At 35.1% G+C, this 21,473-nt stretch overlaps 1 protein-coding gene across 1 annotated transcript in view; it reads right to left on the bottom strand.

Moving 5' to 3' along the window:
• The window catches only part of corn (microtubule-binding protein cornetto), a 164,200-nt gene that overhangs the window by 86,645 nt on the left and 56,082 nt on the right, over positions 1–21,473 (bottom strand). Inside the window, exon 2 of the mRNA XM_085958377.1 lies at positions 3,196–3,253. The gene's annotated coding sequence lies outside the window, so the exon portion shown is untranslated. The remainder of the gene's footprint in view (positions 1–3,195; positions 3,254–21,473) is intronic.

The following is a 21,473-nucleotide window of genomic DNA, read 5'->3' as shown; positions in this document are numbered from 1 at the left end:
CGCATATAAGATGGAACAACCAGAGCATTAAGGATCGCTCCAGATGGCAGAAGATTTTTGGCAAAGAATGTAATATCAGTGGTCAGTAATAACAGTAATAGCGTAAAGGATATGAAGTTAGTTTAGACACGAACTTTTGTATCCTGTATGGCACGCGAAAAAATATAAAATTAATAAAAAGGTTTTGTAACACTGGTGTAGACTGTACTATGCCGTAGCACGTTAAATATGATTCGGTCCAAAGACGTACCATCTTCAGTCTTCACGGAATATTGATCTTCGACTCGAGTTGAAAAAACGTGTGACCTTGTACAGTGTACTAGATGGAGGCATGGTATAAGAAGATGATGTACCTAGGGATGTCAAAAATCTATCGATTATTTTTGACAGATACATAAAAACGTTGAAGAAAAACCTTATTGTATAGAGACGGAGGAAATTTTAACTATTGCAGAGGTTCGCTGTTAAACAAGACAGGGATATTTAAAAAGAGCCATCATCGTTAACAGTGATGGACGCGAAAATAAATTAATCAATACAATTCTGGGATTATAAAATGTTCATTTGATTATTAATATTATAATTATAGAACAATCTCACAACAAACTAAGCAGATCACATGGGCGCCTACAGATTTGAGGTTATGTCAATATACTTTTACGAGAAATTGTGGTCAGTTATTCGCCCATCCAAACAACATGTGATTTAAACGTCACTACGGCTTGAGAGACGGGCGTTCTCCAAATGTGAAGGTAGACAATATATCAGTGACGAAGGGTGGACGTAGATTGTTAAGATCTGCCATAAATAATGCACACTAGACTTTGTCAGTCATACGTAGATATTTGTTTTCATTGAACTAAGACTACATTAATTTACACATGGTGTTGGTTAGTTTTCAAAATTCAATTAAACCCTGCGAAACCAAGCCATATTAGATAAAAGTCAAAAAATACTCATCTATCTGTAAAATATCTAAAATTATGTCATTAAGTCATACATAATTTTGGATATATTATATAGAATAATATTTTTATCTATTATAGTTTTGTTTAGGCAGGGCTTAATGCATTTAAAAAAAATAACCAACAATATGTATAATATGTATTTTTAATTCAACGAAAACAAATAAGTATGAATAGAAAAGTGTACACAATTTTGCCGGGTCGCTCAACATATAAAAAACTACTATGGTTTGGTTTTGGCAGGATTTAATTGATTTTTAAAAACTAACGCAACACTATCTGTAAATTGTAGTCTTAGTTCAATACAAACAAATACGTATGAAGTTTAATATGGACTATTTATGTCGGATCTTTACAGCCTACCTCCACCCGTCGCCACTGCATTATATTACAGGTAGGATATGATATATTGAATTTTATTGCAGGTCGCTTACGAACTCTCGTACGTAGTCGATACAATAAATACATACAGGTAGTACATTAAGTGCATCATAATTAAGTTTGAGAACCCATACTTTCAAAATTGTAAATTATACATTTAATAATGATGGACGGCGATCATAATTATGTGTTACATCAAAATTGTGTTAAGATAACTTAAGTCCTAAGTAGTACAAATGGAAGCGTGGTGTAATGGTAAACGTAACCGCTTAACAAGTGAAAGAATGTAGGTCTAGAAAATACTATTAAATGCTTGTGGCTTTTTGGACGCATCTCCGAGCATTTAATATTTTCTAGACTAGAGATTACATCCATAATAAAACAATCATAATGGACTGAGAAATTTCGAAATAGGGAAAGCAGTATTACACACTAGAGTAATTGAATAATTGGTCACTTTCCTGGATTTGAATTACAGGTAGAAATGGTAGAAGAAAACAGGTTAAACCGTCTACCTAAGAGGTTTTCTTGTAGATGAAATCGTCGCTTTTATTTCTATTGTAATGGTTCAATGCATTTGCTGTTTGCAGTGACATTTCAGAAGTAGTGATCCATAATATAATGTAGAATTCGCGCGCACAAAACTGCTACAAATGGAACAATTTTGAAAATGCAAACAAATGTCAAAAGAGTTATATTTTCGTTAGGTAGTTATTTTATTTTATTTCATAGTATATATTTTTTATTTAGTTAATTCGATAGCTAATTTAGGATTTCATACAATTCACCATGATTAAGACTAGGTTACTAGTAAAAATAACTACAAATATTTTACTTATCTGCTAAAAAAAGAAATTTTTGAAATTAAATAAGATAAATTATGGTGCCTGCGGTGGATGAGTGGTAACGTGTCAGCTTGGCGTGGGACTCGGGTTCGAATCCCGAGTCTGAGAATTTCGCATGATGTATTTTACCACGTTTTTCTTAGCTCGTATTCTTGTTTGTCCGGTGGTTGTTTACCCAGTACAAATCTTGCAATCGATTTTTAAGTAATTTCCCGACTAGCTAGACATTTGAAACTTTTGGAATATATCAGAACACGATGCCAATGCATTCTTTTAATAGATACTTTTAGCCATCTTTAAGTAGAATTGAATTCATTTTCAGTTAATTTTGTTTTGTAAGAAATCCGTAATCCAATCCACTATTATTGGTTGCTAAGGGGGTGGTCCTAGCAACTAAATTATTAATATATACGTGCGTTACTATGGAAATCAAAATGACATTTCAGTATTCTATATTTGTTTGTTTGTTTATTGCAAAATAGCAAAAAAAAATGATTTGTTGAATATTGTCTTATTTGTCCTAAATTATTAATACATAGAATTGTCAAGTTTATATGATTCAACATAAAATTTAAAAACGTGGTGTATAAAAAGTTCTTTTTATCTTGTAATTATTTATAGTGCGTTTAAAAACAATTAACATGAACGAAATAGGATGAGCAAATGGCTAACATCAATTCTCGTAAACACAAGCCTCACTAAGATCAAGATCCACGTCGGATTGTAGAGGCAATGAAAAAAATTACCATTTTCTTGATTGTATAAAAAAAGCAAATTTAATGCTATTTTCGCTCTTAATCGGTGCATATTCACCATTTATTTTACATGTAATGGTTGTTATTCGTTTGCACAAACAATTTGCTTCTCGTTCTGACTAAAACATATACATATTATGTAATTTTCACCAGATTAGGGATCGAACCCGCACCAACGGTTACAGAGACGGGAGAGTTCTACCCACGTTCTACCACCACAAAGTATAGAAATATCATTGTTGTACATACCCACTGGCAGGCGGTATCTCTTGTGTCTCACGTATATTTGAAATGTTGCCTGAATTTTCTGTAAAAAATAAAATGACGTAAATTAGCATTTGTGTTTATGTTGTCTTCCTGATTTATCGTAGTGGACCAAGGATCAAGATCACACTTGACGTATGTCGATCTAAAATAACACAACAATTTATTAAATAATAAGTATGTAAGTATAAAATATATTACCACCTAAGTCCTAAAATAACTTTAAATTAAGTTGACAGTGGAAAGATATTAATATCTATAGATACTGCCCCCATTAGGAAAAAGGCAGCTTTTCGACAAAAATCACAAATTGAGTTAGTGTACGGATAATGCTCTACGTGAAATTCTGCCGAAATTAAGTCGAAAACAGTAAGTATAGAATTTATTTCAGTATAAAATCGATATTTTCTTTTTAATTTTTTTCTCGAAAACGGTAGTTATTCCAAGCAAGAATACAGTATATAAAGAGATTCATAAGCAAAAACACAGCATCGATTGAAAATATACTGGTTTTTGCTTATACCCACAAATCAAAAGATTCATCCACATTATTGAAAATTTTCGAAAAGTTGAAAAAACATGAATGTATCATTATCTCAAAATATGACTTTGGCAAATAACTGCCTTTTAGCTTATGGAGGCAGTATATATTAAGAACTTAATCCACAGAGTTGAAAGATCAGAACCGATTTCGTGTGCTCACAGCATATTTGAACAGCTTTCTACAGATAATTTATTAATAACATGTATTTTTCAAGATAAATAAATTTCATTCCAGTAATATTCTCTGTTAAAAGTAAATGAATTTACTTAATTACCTACGACCATTAGTATAATAATTACGTAGTTACTTCAGATTAATTAACAAGTAATAATAATTATCGTTAATTGAATAAAACTGAATAGTAAAATAAAAACGAAATCAATCAATTAAAACTATTAATTTAGTAGTGATTCCCAACCTTGTGCTCATGGGCACAAATGCAATTAATAGCTCATTTGAAAAAGTGATACAAGAAAATGAAAAATTCAATAATTAAAATCTAGTTTAAATACTCAGCAGTAGATTGTAATTGATTATTAGACAAGCGGATATTTGCAATTATTACTTCCTTTAAAATGGCTCACCTGATCGCACAGAAGAAAATAAACCATTTACCGACGATGAATAATTCTTTAAAGAATATGTTACCGATGCAAATTCGCTGTTTGTTGAAAGATTTATTTTTGACTAGCTAGAAATATTTCTGAAATACAAGATTTACAATAATTAACTAGAACCACCTAACGCAATTTAAACCCGAGATGGAAATTTAGTTAAATATACGAGTGGCTCTTATTAAAATAATTAGGTGAATCAACAGACATAGACATGGCCCCCACATCCTGAAGCGGGCCCCTAGGCCAGAATTTTTGGCAGCCCCCCTCCCCCTACCTATCGCTGAGGTTAAAGGCGGTGTTATGTTAAATAGTGATCGAGGTAAAATTGAAGGTAGGTATTAAGTGTATTTTTAGCGATTTTTGTATTTTTACAACGTTTTTCTTAGCTCGTATTCTTATTTGTCCGGTACAAATCTTGCAATCGATTTTTAATTAACTTCCCGACTAGCTAGACATTTGAAACTTTTAGAATATATCAGAACACGGTGCCAATGCATTTTTTGATACTGTTAGTCATTTTTAAGTAGAATTGAATTCATTTTCAGTTAATTCTGTTTTGTATGAAAAGTTATTTCGACACCATTATTGGTTGCTAAGGGTCTGGGGTCCTAGCAACTAAATTATTAATATATGCGTGCGTTACTATGGAAATCAATATGACATTTCAGTATTATTTCTATCAAGTACAATTTTTGATTGTTTAAGCTAGTCAAGTCAAGTTTATATGATTCAACAGAAAATTTAAAAACGTTGTATATAAAAAGTTATTTTTATCTTGTAATTATTAATACCTACATTCACTTGAATTGAGTTGTCAAGTATCGAAAGACAATACTCAAAAATTGAATTGTAGGTAAGACATGTTTAAATGTAAATATATTTTAAATAAAGTTGTGCTGCAGGCGACTTTTTTACTATTAGAAATTTGTGATGTGTTATCTCACGTAGTTGGTCAATCCGTCACGCCGGGCCCCAGGCTAGAACCCTGTTAGCCCCCCCCCCCCCTTTTGGGGTCATGGACATAGATCATAGATTACTGATTAAAATATTGTGTATCACATTCATAGTGATAATCCGACTATATTCAAGCCATGGTACTGAATTACGAATTGCTATTGTAGTACTAGTTATTGATTATCTTCGAATACAATGAGGTAACCTGATCGTAAATAATTAAGATGAGCAATAAATCAGCACTACCATCTATGTTTAAAGTTTCGTGCTACGGCCGACTATGGTGGGCCTTGTGCTAATATCAATTATTGCAACAGATGAGAGAATCTGTAAAGTTTTAGAAGATACCAATTTCTTGGTACGAGTATTATATCTAAGTAGGATGTAAAAACTGATAATTTTTTCATCACAAAAATTGATAATGAAAAGTTCACGGAAATCGGCGACGTTCAACAGTGAGTCAAAAAAAAAGCTGTATAAAACGAAAACAGACTTTAATGTCGTATGTACACTAATCGTAGACAATCGAGAGTTTTGGATTCGTTTGAAAGGATTCTCTGAGAAGGAATTTTTGATACAAGCAGCAAGGGCAGCCTGAAGATTAGCCACAATAAAGAGCTATACACAGACTATTCGTAGTCGTAAGTCCTGAGGATCATCTGGACAGGATATATACATACGGGTTCCAAAAATAATTCTCCCCGTACACACAGGTGGGAAGACCACAACTTGGCTGGGTCGATGTAGTGAAGGTGGACGGTATGGAAACCGAGGGTAGTGGAGAAGAAATCAATAATTTAGAAACCTATTCAAATTTCTCTTCCGCGGAATAGTTTATTTTGCATAACTTAATTATATTATGTTGTTTATAATGTCTTTAGAAACACGATCTCGTTCACAGAATGTCAAAAGTAGTCGAGCATAATTTATAATCGTAAATTTAACGTGGTCACATTTAGAGTTTTGCAATACCGGTATTCCAGTATTTATCAATACCGAAATACCGGTTTTAAAAATCCAAAATACCGGAATTTTCGGTATTAAGAAAGCACACTCGTTTACGTTTTTGAAAATGCATTATAAGTTATGTGCTGTTAAAATGCAAATATATTGAGTGAATCCAACAGAGGTGAAAAAATAATAAAAGAAATTTCATCAAATATAATATATACTTACCTACTTAAGTAATTGTCGGTAAGAATTATCATAATATTATTTCGAAATAGAAAACATCCGTGACAAAAATGTCCAATTATTCTATAAGCGTTGAAATTAAGAAACTTTTCCTAAAGCCGAACTTATTTCCGTTTGATGATCTTTTGAGGGCTTTAGTTAAAATTATTAATGTATTCAAATTATTTGAAAAAAAAATCACTAGTTCTGCAATTATGATCAATACATATTTTTAAATTTCAACATAATAAAAATGTAGTTATGAAGGTTTTTGCTATAAAATAAAAATTTTAAAAGATTTTAATAGCTATATTTATTGATAAGCACCTACTTAAGTTTTTTTAATGTTTAAGAAATACCGGTATCAATACCGGTATTCAATAAGAAATACCGAAAAACTGGTATTGACAGTTTCATTCGGTATTGCAATCCCTAGTCATATTAATATAGATGTATGATTTTGAATACGTTGTTTTCTCAACGCCCATTAGAGATAATATTTTATTGACAAGATAATTCACAGTAAACAATATTGATTTTCAAAAAGTTCTATGTTATTTCGTAAAATATCGATGTTTTTGCCCGAGTTGATCGGAGCTATTTCATCGCTTGTCGTGTTTGAACTTTTCACTATCTTATTACATCGACGCTGTTTGACATTTTTCATGCATGGATTCCCCGAGGGCCAGCTTCTAAACAAACAACCAAACTACAAACAGAACACAGCAACGACAATAACTATCAAATGATAATAAAACCAGTGGCCATTGTGACCGAGGACTGAGGAGTGACAGTCACAAACTGTGACCGCTACAGAAATAAGCGATGCAGTTTAGCATGACAAAACAACAACTCCTGCTAATTAATAAAGAATAGTTTTATTTAATTAAAACTAAATGCAATGGTAAGGAACTAACGCGTAAAATATGTATACATAAAAATAACTTTCCAACGAGAACTTTAGATTTGAGAAGAGGCGCGCTAAGCGGGGGTTAGTGGGAGTGCGAAACACCCGAGCGGCAGGATTCAGGGATTAGAAGGGCCCGGCGTGGTGGGTGGGTCGACCAGTTAAATGAGAAAAACACACCACAAATATTCTCGAATAGTAAAAAAAGTCGCATGCGGCGCTATTTTCTTTAATGACTATTAATATTTTAATAGTTGTGGCTGTATGGTGTAATTTGATGTGATATTATGATTAATATACCTAATTAAACGATAATTCACGTGTAGAAATTGACTTTATAATTATTTTAAGTGTGTTTCCTGACTTCCAAAATGGCTATTTATCAAATATGGCGAAGGGTTGCATGTTATTTGGCTACCACAAAAGGAAGTCGCGACCAGTGCTTCGTAAAATGCTGAGTGCCGACAACTGGATTTATTTAAAAATACACGGAACGCCATTAACCATGGGGTTACGCGAAAACCACTAGGGGACCACTACTATAGAAAATCCTCTTAACCTGAACCTTAAGCGATAGGTAGGGGGCCGTGCCATAGATCCTGGCTTGGGCCCCGCTTCAGGATGTGGGGGCCATGCAGTTGGCAACAGTGCCCACCACTGAATATCTTTGAACTGAACACCGATCGGATGATCACTCTTTCGTCCCTTTTTCGGCGAAAGCTCGAATAATATCTTGCGGCACACTGGTTAGGAAGCTCTGATTGACGCCAATAGATAATATTATATTTTTAAAAGTTTACATTATCGAAAGTTACGTAAGTAAGTAAATATCGAATAAACTTTCTGACATGTTGTCTTTTTATGACGTCATCGGCGAGAACTCGAATTTACTGAAGGCAATTTCAACAGTGGCGTAATCGTAAATTGATATAAATTTCGCGTGTTTTCATTAAACGCCGTTCGCAATAATATTTGTATTATGCCCACGTAGTTATATCTAAATATCTAATGAGTAATAAAAAAAGGCAATTAAATTTACCCTATTGTATAATGCTAGGCAGGTAGGCTGTATTGTAAAATAAATAATGGAAATTTAATTATATGGCAATAAAGGAACTTCGCTATACGTAGTTCATTTTTATTGAACCGGGTGTCAAAACGTAGTAAGTGTAAGTTTAGTTAATTACAATATATTATTCAAAGGCGTAAATTATATGTATTTCGATAACGTCACAAACGCCAAAATAAAATGGATTTATGGGGTGAGAGAAATTGTGAATTTTTACTATTGACATTTATTTGCCTGACAGAATAATGATTAATGACATTAAATAATTGTAAATTCATGACTGAATACAATATGTTATTATATTTCATACTTGTATCATACCTATCGGTCACAGTGGCGAAGGGTGGAGGTAGACTGTTAAGATCCGCCATAAATAGTGCACACTAAACATTGTCAGTCATATGTTTTTGTTTCCGTTAAAATAAGACTATAATTTACAGATGGTGTTGGTTAGATTTTAAAATTCGATTAAACCCTGCGAAAACTAATATAACTAATATAATAATATATAAACTAAACATAATAGATAATAGTTTAAAAATGCTCGTCTACCTATAAAATATCTAAAATTATGCAATTAAATCATACCTACATGACTTTGAATATTTTATAGATAGAATAATATGTTTTATCTATTATAATATGGTTTAGTAATAATAGAAATACGTAAAAAGTATAGTATTTCTGAAAAATATATAGTACACGAACATTTTTGGTCTTGAATCCTTTAAAATTATAGTATAAAATAAAGAAAGAAAAAAAATAGTATTGTACAATAATTTATTATGTGACGGTCGTAAGTTATAGGTATTTCCACCACGTTACTACCGGATAACATAAATAAATGTAAACATGTCGACAATGTAACGAACACATAGAAAAATCCTATCGATGCCTTGAAACTATCGATCGGGCGATAATAATAACTAAATAACAAAAGCATCGCTATTCAAAAGACAAACAATATTTGTATGAGGTCATTCTGCTTCTTCAAAAATTAGCTTTCAGCCGTCGCACTTCCTCAGTTTAATTACTCCAATATTCATGTTGGAGATAATTTTTATTCGGGAGATGTCGCTTACTTTGTAATATATCCAGGGTTACGAAACTAACTTCACGAAGCGTTTTAATTATCAATTAAAATGGCATTTACCCAATAGCGTTAAATTGTATAATAGTATAACAATAATTCGACAACTATTTCTGTTTTCACACCAAGAAATACAGAGATAAATACAAAGACTTGGTATTCCAGCTGAATCTCTTGTCAATAGTAATTTGGTCCACGTTAAACTCAAGGCGACAAATACTAGACCTTCTGTTTATAATATATATGGCCCATGATAGAATCAATATGTCACTGAACGATGATGAATTTGGATCGACTACTATTGAAAAGGAAAAATTGATAGAAAAATGAATCGAAGTGAAGAATAATATAATAGGTACTTTTTCAAGAAAAGCAATGCAAGTTGTAAGTAAAGTAGGGACTGTTACCATTCGTAACATCACATTTTTTTATGCGAAACGGGATTTTCTGCATTAGCTGCAATGAAATTAAATATCGAGCCCGTTTAGCAGAAAAAAGCACTTTGTGCTAATAAACAATCACATCCATCGCACCCAGTTTCGTGTCCCTACTAGGAAGAGCAAAAATTACGATTCTTTTCACATATTTTTAAAAACCATCTGATTTTTTTATTCTTCAACACCTCCTATTTTCATCATATTTCTAGTAATTCTTCTATTGATATGCTCAATACCTTCGTTTAGACAAACAAGCATGCAATAAATGATTTTTACTAGTGTCTACCTAAACAACTTATATTCATAATTTGATATGCCGCTTTTATATTATTGTACTTTTTTCTAGTTTATTTCAAATTTAACGATACATTGTATTTTTGCTATAGCTATATAAATTGTAATATTTATTATTAATCAGTGTGCTCTGTTTTACTGTTGCATTTTATATATTTTGTTTCATGCATCAAATCATCCAAATGTCTTTAAATAATTAAAATCTATTTCATTTAAGAAGGTAGCCACTGCACTATGGGTAGGTATATCGAAATAAACAATTATTAATATCAGTTAAGTTGCCAACCACTGGAGTAAGGTTTTGATAGAACGAACGACGCGTAGGAATTAAATTGAATTAGCAGGAGTCGAAAAGCTGCTGCACGTTTTAAAATTTCCGGCAGGACTTGGTAAACCAGTTGGTACTTGTGTACTTCCAAAGTTCAATATTCTGGAGACGCGCTGTTCTATTATTAGAAAGGTTTTAAGATCTACTGGGCGATCGCATCACCAATCGAGAGGTGACTAGCATATAAGTCAAAGGAATTGATAGTTATCGTAAAGAGGTGCATCCTCAGAAGTTTGATCTCTAGCACCCTATCTTTAGAGGAAGTGCAATTTATTATTACACCATTTTATTATTGATTCAATTAATGTTAGGGATGTTAGAGGATTAAGGAGGAGATATAATATAGAAATAGAATAATTACGAGACAATACAATTTACTGAAAAGTGATTTCAGTCAGTATGCACCTACGCGTCGAGAAATAATAGGAAAAACGATTGAATTATTTCCTTTTATCTAAAAGATCAGTTTTAACGTGGTAGAAAACAATCATTATAAACTTTTTTTTATTCAACTAAAGTAAGACTCGAAATTTGAGAGACCCAGACGTCGGCTTTGAATCAATGTAAGTAAGTACCTACCAAGGCATGAAAAAAAACGAACCAAAAGTGCTAATGAGAAAGCATTCGGCACGCTTATATCTCCGCAATATGCGTTAGAGTAAGATAGAATTTACACGGCTGAATTAAATATTTTTTGTATACGTCACCGGTAAATATTGATTGATGTGACATTCATTTAAAAACTGCGAGCACGTGTTGCTAAAATTTATTGTTTTTTTTGTTAAATTTAAAGTTACCTAGTGGTAAGTAATTATTTTTAGTTAATTTATGTTGTGTTTAAATTTGGTAGGGGGTACCGAATTGGAAAGCGGCCACACTGGGTAGGGACAGGTGGAGGGAGGTGTTGGAGGATGCTAAGATCCACACCGGGTTGTCGCGCCCCTGATGATGATGATTAAATTTGGTATGTAGCCGTACTGAGAAGCAACATGATGGTATAACGTTTCATAGTTAAGTTAATAATAATAATATAATTGCGGTTCTACTGTGCGTTATACGCAAGAAACACGGCTTCGTTTTGCCGAACATTAGCCACTCCTTTTATATTACTACTCTACTGTTAACACATTGATTCAATCCACAAAAGCAGGCTGCCAATATTAACGCAATTTGAGAAGCTCTTTAGTTGCATGACTATTAGTTAATTTCGTCGTAATTATGTAGGTAACGTGGCTAAATTAGTTAAGTCGGAATCCGATGGATGCTGATTTGAGTGCCGCCTGACACCATATTATTTTCAAGATTTCTGAGATGTTTCCGAATTACGTATGCACTTATGTTCAACATATTTTTTTAAAACATTAATTTTCATGAGAAATAATATAGACAAATATAAAGAAAGCTTTAGCGAGGTTATTCTTACAAAACAGTGCACTGTACACAGCTAACCCTTAAATTAAAAATTTTCTTCCGAGATATTTAATGAATTTCCCATGATTACTGAGGATAAAATAATATGTGAATCCACCAACGAAGCAATCTCAATCGAAACCGGGTAATTCAGTTAGTAGAAGTAGACCATATAATTAAGAGAAAACTTGTGAACGAATATACTGAGTAGGTAGGTGAATCTGACCGAGGAATAGATAATAATTGACTCGGTCGTAAACAGGAAGGAGCGTCGCATTTGATCAACGGCACAATCGTTGTTTATGACGGATTCTCTCTTAAACACCTCTATTGAAAAATATAGTAGGTACCTACACCAAGTGACAGGCGTGGATGAACACCTTACTATGGTCAATGAACCAACAAAGACTGTCCTACTTACACCGAACTTCTTTTAAGAAGACCATAATTGAGCGTTTCAAAAGCCCAAGTTACATAATTAAACATAATTTATAAACACCCCCGAGAAAAATAATATAACCACCAAAAAATTGAAGGAATCCCAAGAGCTTTATTTCAGTGTCTCAAATTCACTTGCAAATCAGGTGCCTACCTACACCCCCAACGATATTGGGTCGCGCACTTTGCCAAAAGCTGGTGAATATGATGCGGGGTATTTTAATAAAAAGCTAAGCTGACATTTTTTGCAAAAATAAAATAAAATTTTGATCGAACGCGTGGGAGGTTAGGAGATTCGCGAAAGGGCATGACAACGAATGAATCGGTTCGTTAGTAGGGTCACGGACTCTCAACCGTTGTATCGCGGACATTTGCTGGAACGCTGTGTTACGAAAAAAAACAATTCAAAAGATAAACCATTTTCATTCTTAAGCGAGAAGAGTGAAGCTTTTATCCTGGAATGGTTGGCAGGCCTTCACTCAACACATTGAGTCCTTAATCCTTATATCCACTAAATCAAATATTCAATACACATCGAAAAAAAACAACATCCATTTTAGCCCAGCCGCGAGATCGAACCCGCGACCCACGGCCTCTCTATCAGCTCGGCTATCGTTAGCGCAAGCTACATTCCTAATATGTTAATTAATATCAGTGTAATTAGCGTTTAGCTTCTAATCGAATCATATGGGCGTTCGCAGACTGGAGATTCATAAAAAATATAACGTAAAAATTATTGATTTACCGTATAAGATAGGCGTATATCTAAATTCACATAGATTTGACGCGTACACAGATTTCTATCACTTCAAAATGCATTCGAAGCCATTCATCGGTCTGCGTAGTGGGGTATTAAACGATATTCAGAACTCATACAGCGCTGACGACCGCGACATGGCTGCCGTGTCGGCATTAGATATATCTAATTAATTAGCATGTTATTTAAATCTGGAAATTAAATGTTAATTAACTGGTAACTGCCAATGAGATTTTATATCGAGTTGGCCTAAACTGAATGTGGGCAATGTACGATTTTTATTTGTATGAACGTCTCCATGATCACAGCGAAAAAATCAAACTACATTGGTAAAAACGGAATCGGCGTAAATTAATTCACCTGCAGCGCTGTTATTCTGATTCTGTAAAAGTCCAAGGTCATTTGTATAAGAACATTTATTTGTTTGTACGTAAATAAAAAAAATACACAACCTTCAAACAGATACAATGTTCACCGAGCCGATGTATCTTGCTTGGCTTAAAACTTCGGCCGTTGGTTTGATTACTGAAAGATAGATTTAAAAAAATAATTGTATTAATAATTTTTATTGAAGATTTAAGAATCTTACTTTTTTCATTATACATCAGTCAACATCACCCACTTGGGTCGGTCGGTACCTAGCTCAGTTGATCAAGCGTTCACACAGAATATGACCATTTTACTCCCTCATTATTTAGCATCGCAATTTTAAACTCTCAGTTTACATCAACAAAATATAAATCATATAATATAAGTTTATAGTACATACATAAATAACATTTTATATTACAGGTGTGTGAACAAGGTTTCTACTTTCGATGTCAGACTATCGCAATAAGTTGAGAACCCTTGTGTTAAAAGGTTAGAGCGGATTGTTTAGAGTTTGGGGCACACATGTGCGACCTATCAGCTAAAAATAAACCAAACTGACTCGTAAAAAACATCGTTATATTCTGAATGCCGTCAATTCCTGGATATCTGGAAGAAAAAGTACCACACCAATTTATCATGAAATTGACACAATAAAACTACATCAGATAGAGCATAATAAATAGCCCCCCACAATATTATGGAAGTATGTTTTCTAGTAATGGGACGAGGGTCCCTCTTCCCCACAATGGGAAAACAATATGCCCCGGGTCTTTATAGTGTGCATTTCACCCAACCAACCGTGTTCGTTCCGTAGGTTCTTATATCACTAGCACACCGCGCTACTTCTGTGGTACAATGGACGGGATTTAATCTGTTAAAGTGTTAAACCTATCTTGAAGACGCGTCACAAACATCGCATTTATTCATACAATCGACGTGACGCGATATTTTATAAATGTTTTAATTGATTCTCGATTGAATCAAATGTCCTTCATAAAAATGCAACGTACCTATATCTCTATATATATAAAAATCTCGTGTCACGATGTTTGTGGTCGAACTCCTCCGAAACGGCTCGACCGATTTTTATGAATTTTTTTATGTATAATTGTTAGGTATGAGAATAGGTCAACAAGTATATTTCATACCGCTAGGTGATTCGGGTATCTCTATCCAGAAAAAAATTTCTTTAAGGCTCGACCGATTTTTATGATTTTTTTTATGTATATTTGTTAGGTATGAGAATAGGTCAACAAGTATATTTCATACCGCTAGGTGATTCGGGTATCTCTATCCAGAAAAAAAAATCTTTTATTTTTTTGACAATTTTTTTTTTGTATTTTTTTTATTTGGCATCAAAAAATACCTATAACCCAAAATTTTCACCTTGCTACCTCCACTCTCCCATTTTTTAATCGCGATTTTAGTATTTTTGTATGAACAAATGAACCGTCGTTCGTATTTCAAACAGAACGAAATTATTTATTTTGTTGAATGACAGATGGCGGTACGTCCGAGAAGAATTCACGAGAAGCGTCACGTTATTTTGACAATTCATTCGGCATATCACAAGGCAGTGTGTGCAAAATGTTGTACGATTTATTTTAATTTATCTATTTGTGTGTGTGTGTGTGTGTTGTGTTACAGTGTACAATGCCAGCAAGACGTAAGGGGGCCTATTTGAGCCGTCAAACGAATAAAGCAACAAACATGCGAAACATTAGAGCAGAAATCACAGACGAACAAATCCAACAAGATAACGAAAATGTGCGTGTGAGCATGTCGCGATTGCGTGAATCTCAATCACAAGAGGCACAAGCTGAACGAAATCAACAACAACAATTGGAACGGAGACAAGCGCGCCGGTTTGCAGTTAACACGCGCAGAGCAAATGACCGACAACGCCAACAAGTACATCGAGCATTATCCGCTTCGTTCCTTTGTCTTGCATTCGAATACGAGCCAGATATTGAATATTCCGCTCATCCGAAAGTGCTGATTGGTGCTATGGACAAAGAATGTCCCCATTGTCATGCGCTAAAATTCAAACATGGGTCAGCCGGTATGTGTTGCGCATCAGGAAAAGTGCAACTACCAGAAATTGAGACACCACCAGAACCATTGAACGGCTTGCTCATCGGCACGGATCCAGATTCAAACCTGTTCCTGAAATCCATTCGCACATTCAATTCATGCTTCCAAATGACTTCGTTCGGAGCTACAGAAATAGTTCACAATACTGCGGCAAATGGTCAACAATTCCATTCAATGTTCAAAACCAAAGGCCAAGTGTACCACAAAGTAGGCTCATTGCTGCCAATGCCAAACGAACCACATAAATTTTTACAAATTTACTTCATGGGCGGTGAGGACATCAATCGCGTAGATGCACGTTGCGGCTACAATAACCTCAATTCGCCTAATGATAGGCGCATCGTCGGCGAACTGGACACCCTATTGAATGAGCACAACGAATTATTGAAATTCTTCAAATCATACATGCACGAATTGCAAAGTGACAACCACGCTATTGTCATCAATCCTGATAAACCACCAGCTGGAGAGCACGTGCGTCGATTCAATGCGCCTGTTGTTGACGACGTTGCTGGAATCATGGTTGGCGACCGCACATCGCCGCGAGAAATCGTGATTCGAAGAAGAAACAATAATCTGGAGTTCATCGCTGACACACACCGTTCATACGACGCTCTCCAATATCCGCTAATTTTCTGGAAGGGACAAGACGGATATTGCATAAACATTAAACAACGAGATCCCGCCACAGGTAATTCATTCATTATAAACATCATTATTCATTTTGAATTAATATTTATGAATGAATTAATATTTTTGAATATGTTGTTACAGGAGCCGAAACAAACAAGAAAGTGAGCTCGATGGATTTTTATGCGTATCGTATGATGATTCGACGCGGTCAGGACAACGTCATTCTGCGATGTCGTGAGCTGTGCCAACAATTCATGGTTGACATGTACGCGAAGGCAGAGAGCGAACGACTGCTATTCCTACGACACAATCAACAGAAGCTGCGTGCGGAAGAATACATTCACTTGCGAGACGCTATCATGAGCGACGCCGACACCGCCGAAATTGGTAACTCTATCATTCTACCATCATCCTACGTAGGCAGTCCACGACATATCCAAGAATACATACAGGATGCTATGACTTTCGTGCGCGAGTACGGACGACCGTGTTTATTTATAACGTTTACATGTAATCCAAAGTGGCAGGAGATTACATCTTTGCTATTGCCAGGCCAAAATGCAATACATCGTCATGATATTACAGCACGTGTGTTCAAACAAAAATTGAAGTCTTTAATGAGCTTCATTACAAAATTACACGTATTCGGTCCCACACGTTGCTGGATGTATTCGGTAGAATGGCAAAAGCGAGGATTACCTCATGCACACATTTTGATTTGGTTAGTCGACAAAATACGCCCTGAAGAAATCGATAGTGTAATTTCCGCGGAAATTATAGATCCGTCTACTGATCAACTACTGTTCGATATTGTTACCACAAACATGATTCATGGCCCATGCGGTGATCTGAATCGTTTATCGCCTTGCATGGCAGATGGAAAATGTACAAAGCGTTTTCCTAAACATTTCACCAACGACACGATCACAAATGTCGACGGATATCCAATGTATCGTCGAAGAAATACTGATAATGGCGGACAATCATTTACACTAAATATCAACAACGCAGACATTGACATTGACAATCGTTGGGTGGTACCATATTCGCCTCTGCTGAGCAAAACATTCAATGCTCATATCAATGTTGAGTTCTGCAGTTCGGTGAAGAGCATCAAATACGTTTGCAAGTATGTGAATAAAGGCAGCGATATGGCTGTATTTCAAATTCAAAATACCGATGTGAATGCTCCTCGATTGAATGACAACGACGAAATAATGCGCTACCAAATTGGCCGGTACATCAGCTCCAATGAAGCTGTCTGGCGTATCTTTGGTTTCCCAATTCATGAACGGGACCCAGCAGTTATACATTTAGCCGTCCATCTTGAAAACGGCCAGCGCGTATTTTTCACCAACGAGACAGCAATTGAGCGTGCCATAAATCCACCAAAAACTACACTCACCGAATTTTTCGAATTGTGTAATCGTGCGGATACTTTCGGTGCCTTTGCACGAACATTACTCTATTCCGAAGTACCTCGCTATTTCACATGGAATCAAACAAAAAAATGGATGCCCCGCAAGCAAGGCACACCAATTGTTGCGTGCCCCGGCCTATTCAAATCAAACACTTTGGGCCGAGTATATACAGTCAATCCAAGGCAGATTGAGTGTTTCTATCTGCGACTGTTGTTGGTTAATGTCACCGGCTCATTATCATTTCAAGATATACGCAAAGTGAATGGGCAACAGTATCCAACATATAAAGATGCATGCCTTGCACTCGGCTTGCTCGAAGACGACAATCACTGGGACGATATGCTTGCTGAAGCAGCATTGGGCTGTACAGCAACACAAATTCGTCTACTATTCGCTATAGTGTTGACTACATGTTTCCCGGGACGAGCAGACACGTTGTGGGATAAGCACAAAGATTCAATGACTGACGATATATTGCATCGAATTCGTACACGGTGCAACGATCTAACGACTACATTCAGTGACGCTATGTACAATGAAGCATTGATTACTATCGAGGATCTTTGCGTTGTCATTGCCAATTTACCACTCAGTCATTTCGGTATGAGTTCGCCAAATCGAAATACTTCTGATTTAATGGACACCGAAATGAATCGTGAACTGCAGTACGATACTGCAGAAATGGCAGCGATTGTTACTCGCAATGTCCCACTACTGACTCATGAACAAAAAATCATTTACGACCGCATTATGCTGGCAGTTTTGGCGGGACAAGGTGGATTCTTTTTTTTGGATGCACCAAGTGGAACTGGCAAAACATTTCTCATTTCGCTAATTCTCGCCAAAATACGATCAAATAATGGCATTGCATTGGCTGTTGCATCATCTGGCATTGCAGCAACTTTATTGGATGGAGGCAGAACAGCTCATTCAGCATTTAAGCTGCCACTGAATATTCATAATAACCCAAACGCAATGTGCAATATAAAAAAACAATCGTCCATGGCCACAGTGCTGAAACAATGCAAAATTATCATCTGGGATGAATGCACTATGGCACACAAACATTCTCTTGAGGCGTTGAACAGAACACTTAAAGATATAAAAAACAACGACAAACTATTCGGCGGCACTCTATTATTCCTTTCAGGTGATTTCAGACAAACACTTCCCATCATTCCACGTTCAACGTACGCTGATGAGATCAACGCTTGCTTGAAATCATCGCCACTGTGGCGTAATGTTGAAAAGTTCCAGCTAAAAATAAACATGCGCGTGCAAATGTTACAAGATCCATCTGCTGACACATTCTCGAACCAATTGTTAGATATCGGCGATGGAAAAGTTGCTGTCTATGAAAATACTGGATGCATAAAATTGCCCACTAATTTCTGCAGAATCGTTGATTCGCAAAATGCTCTCATTGACCGCATATTTCCCGATGTACGCACACAATACATAAATCATGCGTGGCTAGCAGAAAGAGCCATTTTGGCAGCAAAAAATGTGGACGTTGACGATTTAAACTTCAAGATACAGCAGTCATTGCCAGGCGATTTGGTATCATACAAATCGATCGATACAGTTTGCGATGTCAACGAAGCTGTAAATTATCCAACAGAGTTTTTGAACTCACTGGATTTACCAGGCATGTCAACACACCTTCTACGACTGAAAGTTGGATCTCCGGTTATTTTACTTCGGAATTTGAACCCACCACGGCTGTGCAATGGCACGCGATTGGTCATTAAAAAATTGATGAAAAACATTATCGAAGCCACCATTTTGAATGGCAAATTCCAAGCCGAAAATGTTTTGCTGCCACGAATTCCAATGATTCTTACAGACGTGCCAATTGAATTCAAACGCGTTCAATTTCCTATTAGATTGGCATTCACAATGACAATCAATAAGTCGCAAGGCCAAACTATGTCTGTTTGCGGCTTAGATCTGGGCACACCATGTTTTTCACACGGACAATTGTACGTGGCATGTTCTCGCGTGGGCAAACTATCGAGCTTATTCGTGTTAGCTAAAGACGGACTGACAAAAAATATTGTACACTCAATTGCTCTTCAAAATTAATATTGATTTTCTTTATTTCATTTTCCTACTTAAGGATAAAAAAATTATAATTTTTTTTCACTTTACATTTAACTTTTAAGAGATCAAACAATGAATATGTTATCGGCGGTCATCGTCTACAGTGCTCCATTCCTCTTTCTGTCATAGATATCATCCCCACACACTTACAATACATTCGTTATTTTTTATTTAACAACCAAAATATTTACTAGAAATAATTTAGATGGCAGAACAACGTTTGCCGGGTCAGCTAGTATTATAATATTAATACTATCAACCGAAGGTACTTGATAGAATTTGAATTTAAATTCTAATTGATTTAAGTTTTGTACTATTCCATTTGAGTCGTTTTTTGAAACCCGGGTGTCGCTTTTCGGCATCTTCGGTACACTCAAAAACAGGCAAATATTAAAACAGCAGGTCATCTCTGGATATTTTTTACAAATAATAGCTTATTTATCTCAACTTGCTCCACGTTTATTACTCGACCATACGAATGGATTTCCACCACACTTCTGTATGTTCCATAGTAGGTACCTACTTATGTTTTTTTTTTAAATATACCCAATATATCCACTGCTTAATTTGCAAACCGGCCAACTCCATTTGGGCAAAAAAGGATAAAAAAAAACTTAAGAATTTAACTATCGAGCGGAATTTAACAATTCCAAAAATACACTTGGAAATTTCTTTTTTTTTACAAATAAGCTGCACTATGAAGTAATACACTATTTAGCTTCCCTGTTTATACATATATAAAGAAATAATTACAAGATAAAAAGAACTTTTTATATACCACGTTTTTAAATTTTCTGTTGAATCATATAAACTTGACAATTCTATGTATTAATAATTTAGGACAAATAAGGCAATTGTCAACAAATCATTTTTTTGCTATTTTGCAACAAACAAACAAATATAGAATACTGAAATGTCACTTTGATTTCCATAGTACCTAACGCACGTATATATTAATAATTTAGTTGCTATGACCACCCCCGTAGCAACCAATTACAGTGGATTGGATTACGGATTTCTTTCGAAATAACTTTTCATACAAATCAGAGTTAACTGAAAATGAATTCAATTCTACTTAAAGATGGCTAAAAGTATTAAAAGAATGCATTGGCATCGTGTTCTGATATATTCTAAAAGTTTCAAACGTCTAGCTAGTCAGGAAGTTAGTTAAAAATCGATTGCAAGATTTGTACTGGATAAACAACCACCGGACAAACAAGATTAGGAGCTAAGAAAAACGTGGTAAAAATATATACCTATATAGCGGAGTTGTTCCATTTCCGATATTGGAAATTTGGCACCTGCAGTTGAGTATTTTGAGTGAAGATCAATAATGCATTTATTTTTAGGTTTAGGAATTTGAAATTTTGTGTGGGCATAGAAAACGTGGTTTATAACAAAATGCCATCAAAATCTCATTTTTGGTCAAATTGCAGTTTGCAGATTAAACGGTCCTAATATGTGATATATTGTGAATCTTATGTTGTGAACGTCTTGAATTTAGATTTGTTCACTTACATAAATAAATATACGCTAATTCAAACCCCACGGTGGCCGCGCGGCCGTTGGACTACAACGCCGTGGGTCCCAGGTTCGAATCCTGGGTCTGGCAAGTACACATA

The sequence above is a fragment of the Rhyacophila brunnea genome, unplaced genomic scaffold, assembly GCF_057557595.1.
Source record: "Rhyacophila brunnea isolate RB1 unplaced genomic scaffold, BYU_Rbru_1.0 scaffold_7, whole genome shotgun sequence".
Classification (NCBI taxonomy): domain Eukaryota; kingdom Metazoa; phylum Arthropoda; class Insecta; order Trichoptera; family Rhyacophilidae; genus Rhyacophila; species Rhyacophila brunnea.
The sequence above is the reverse complement of the archived record's forward strand: the minus strand, read 5'-3'. Positions and strand labels throughout refer to the sequence as shown.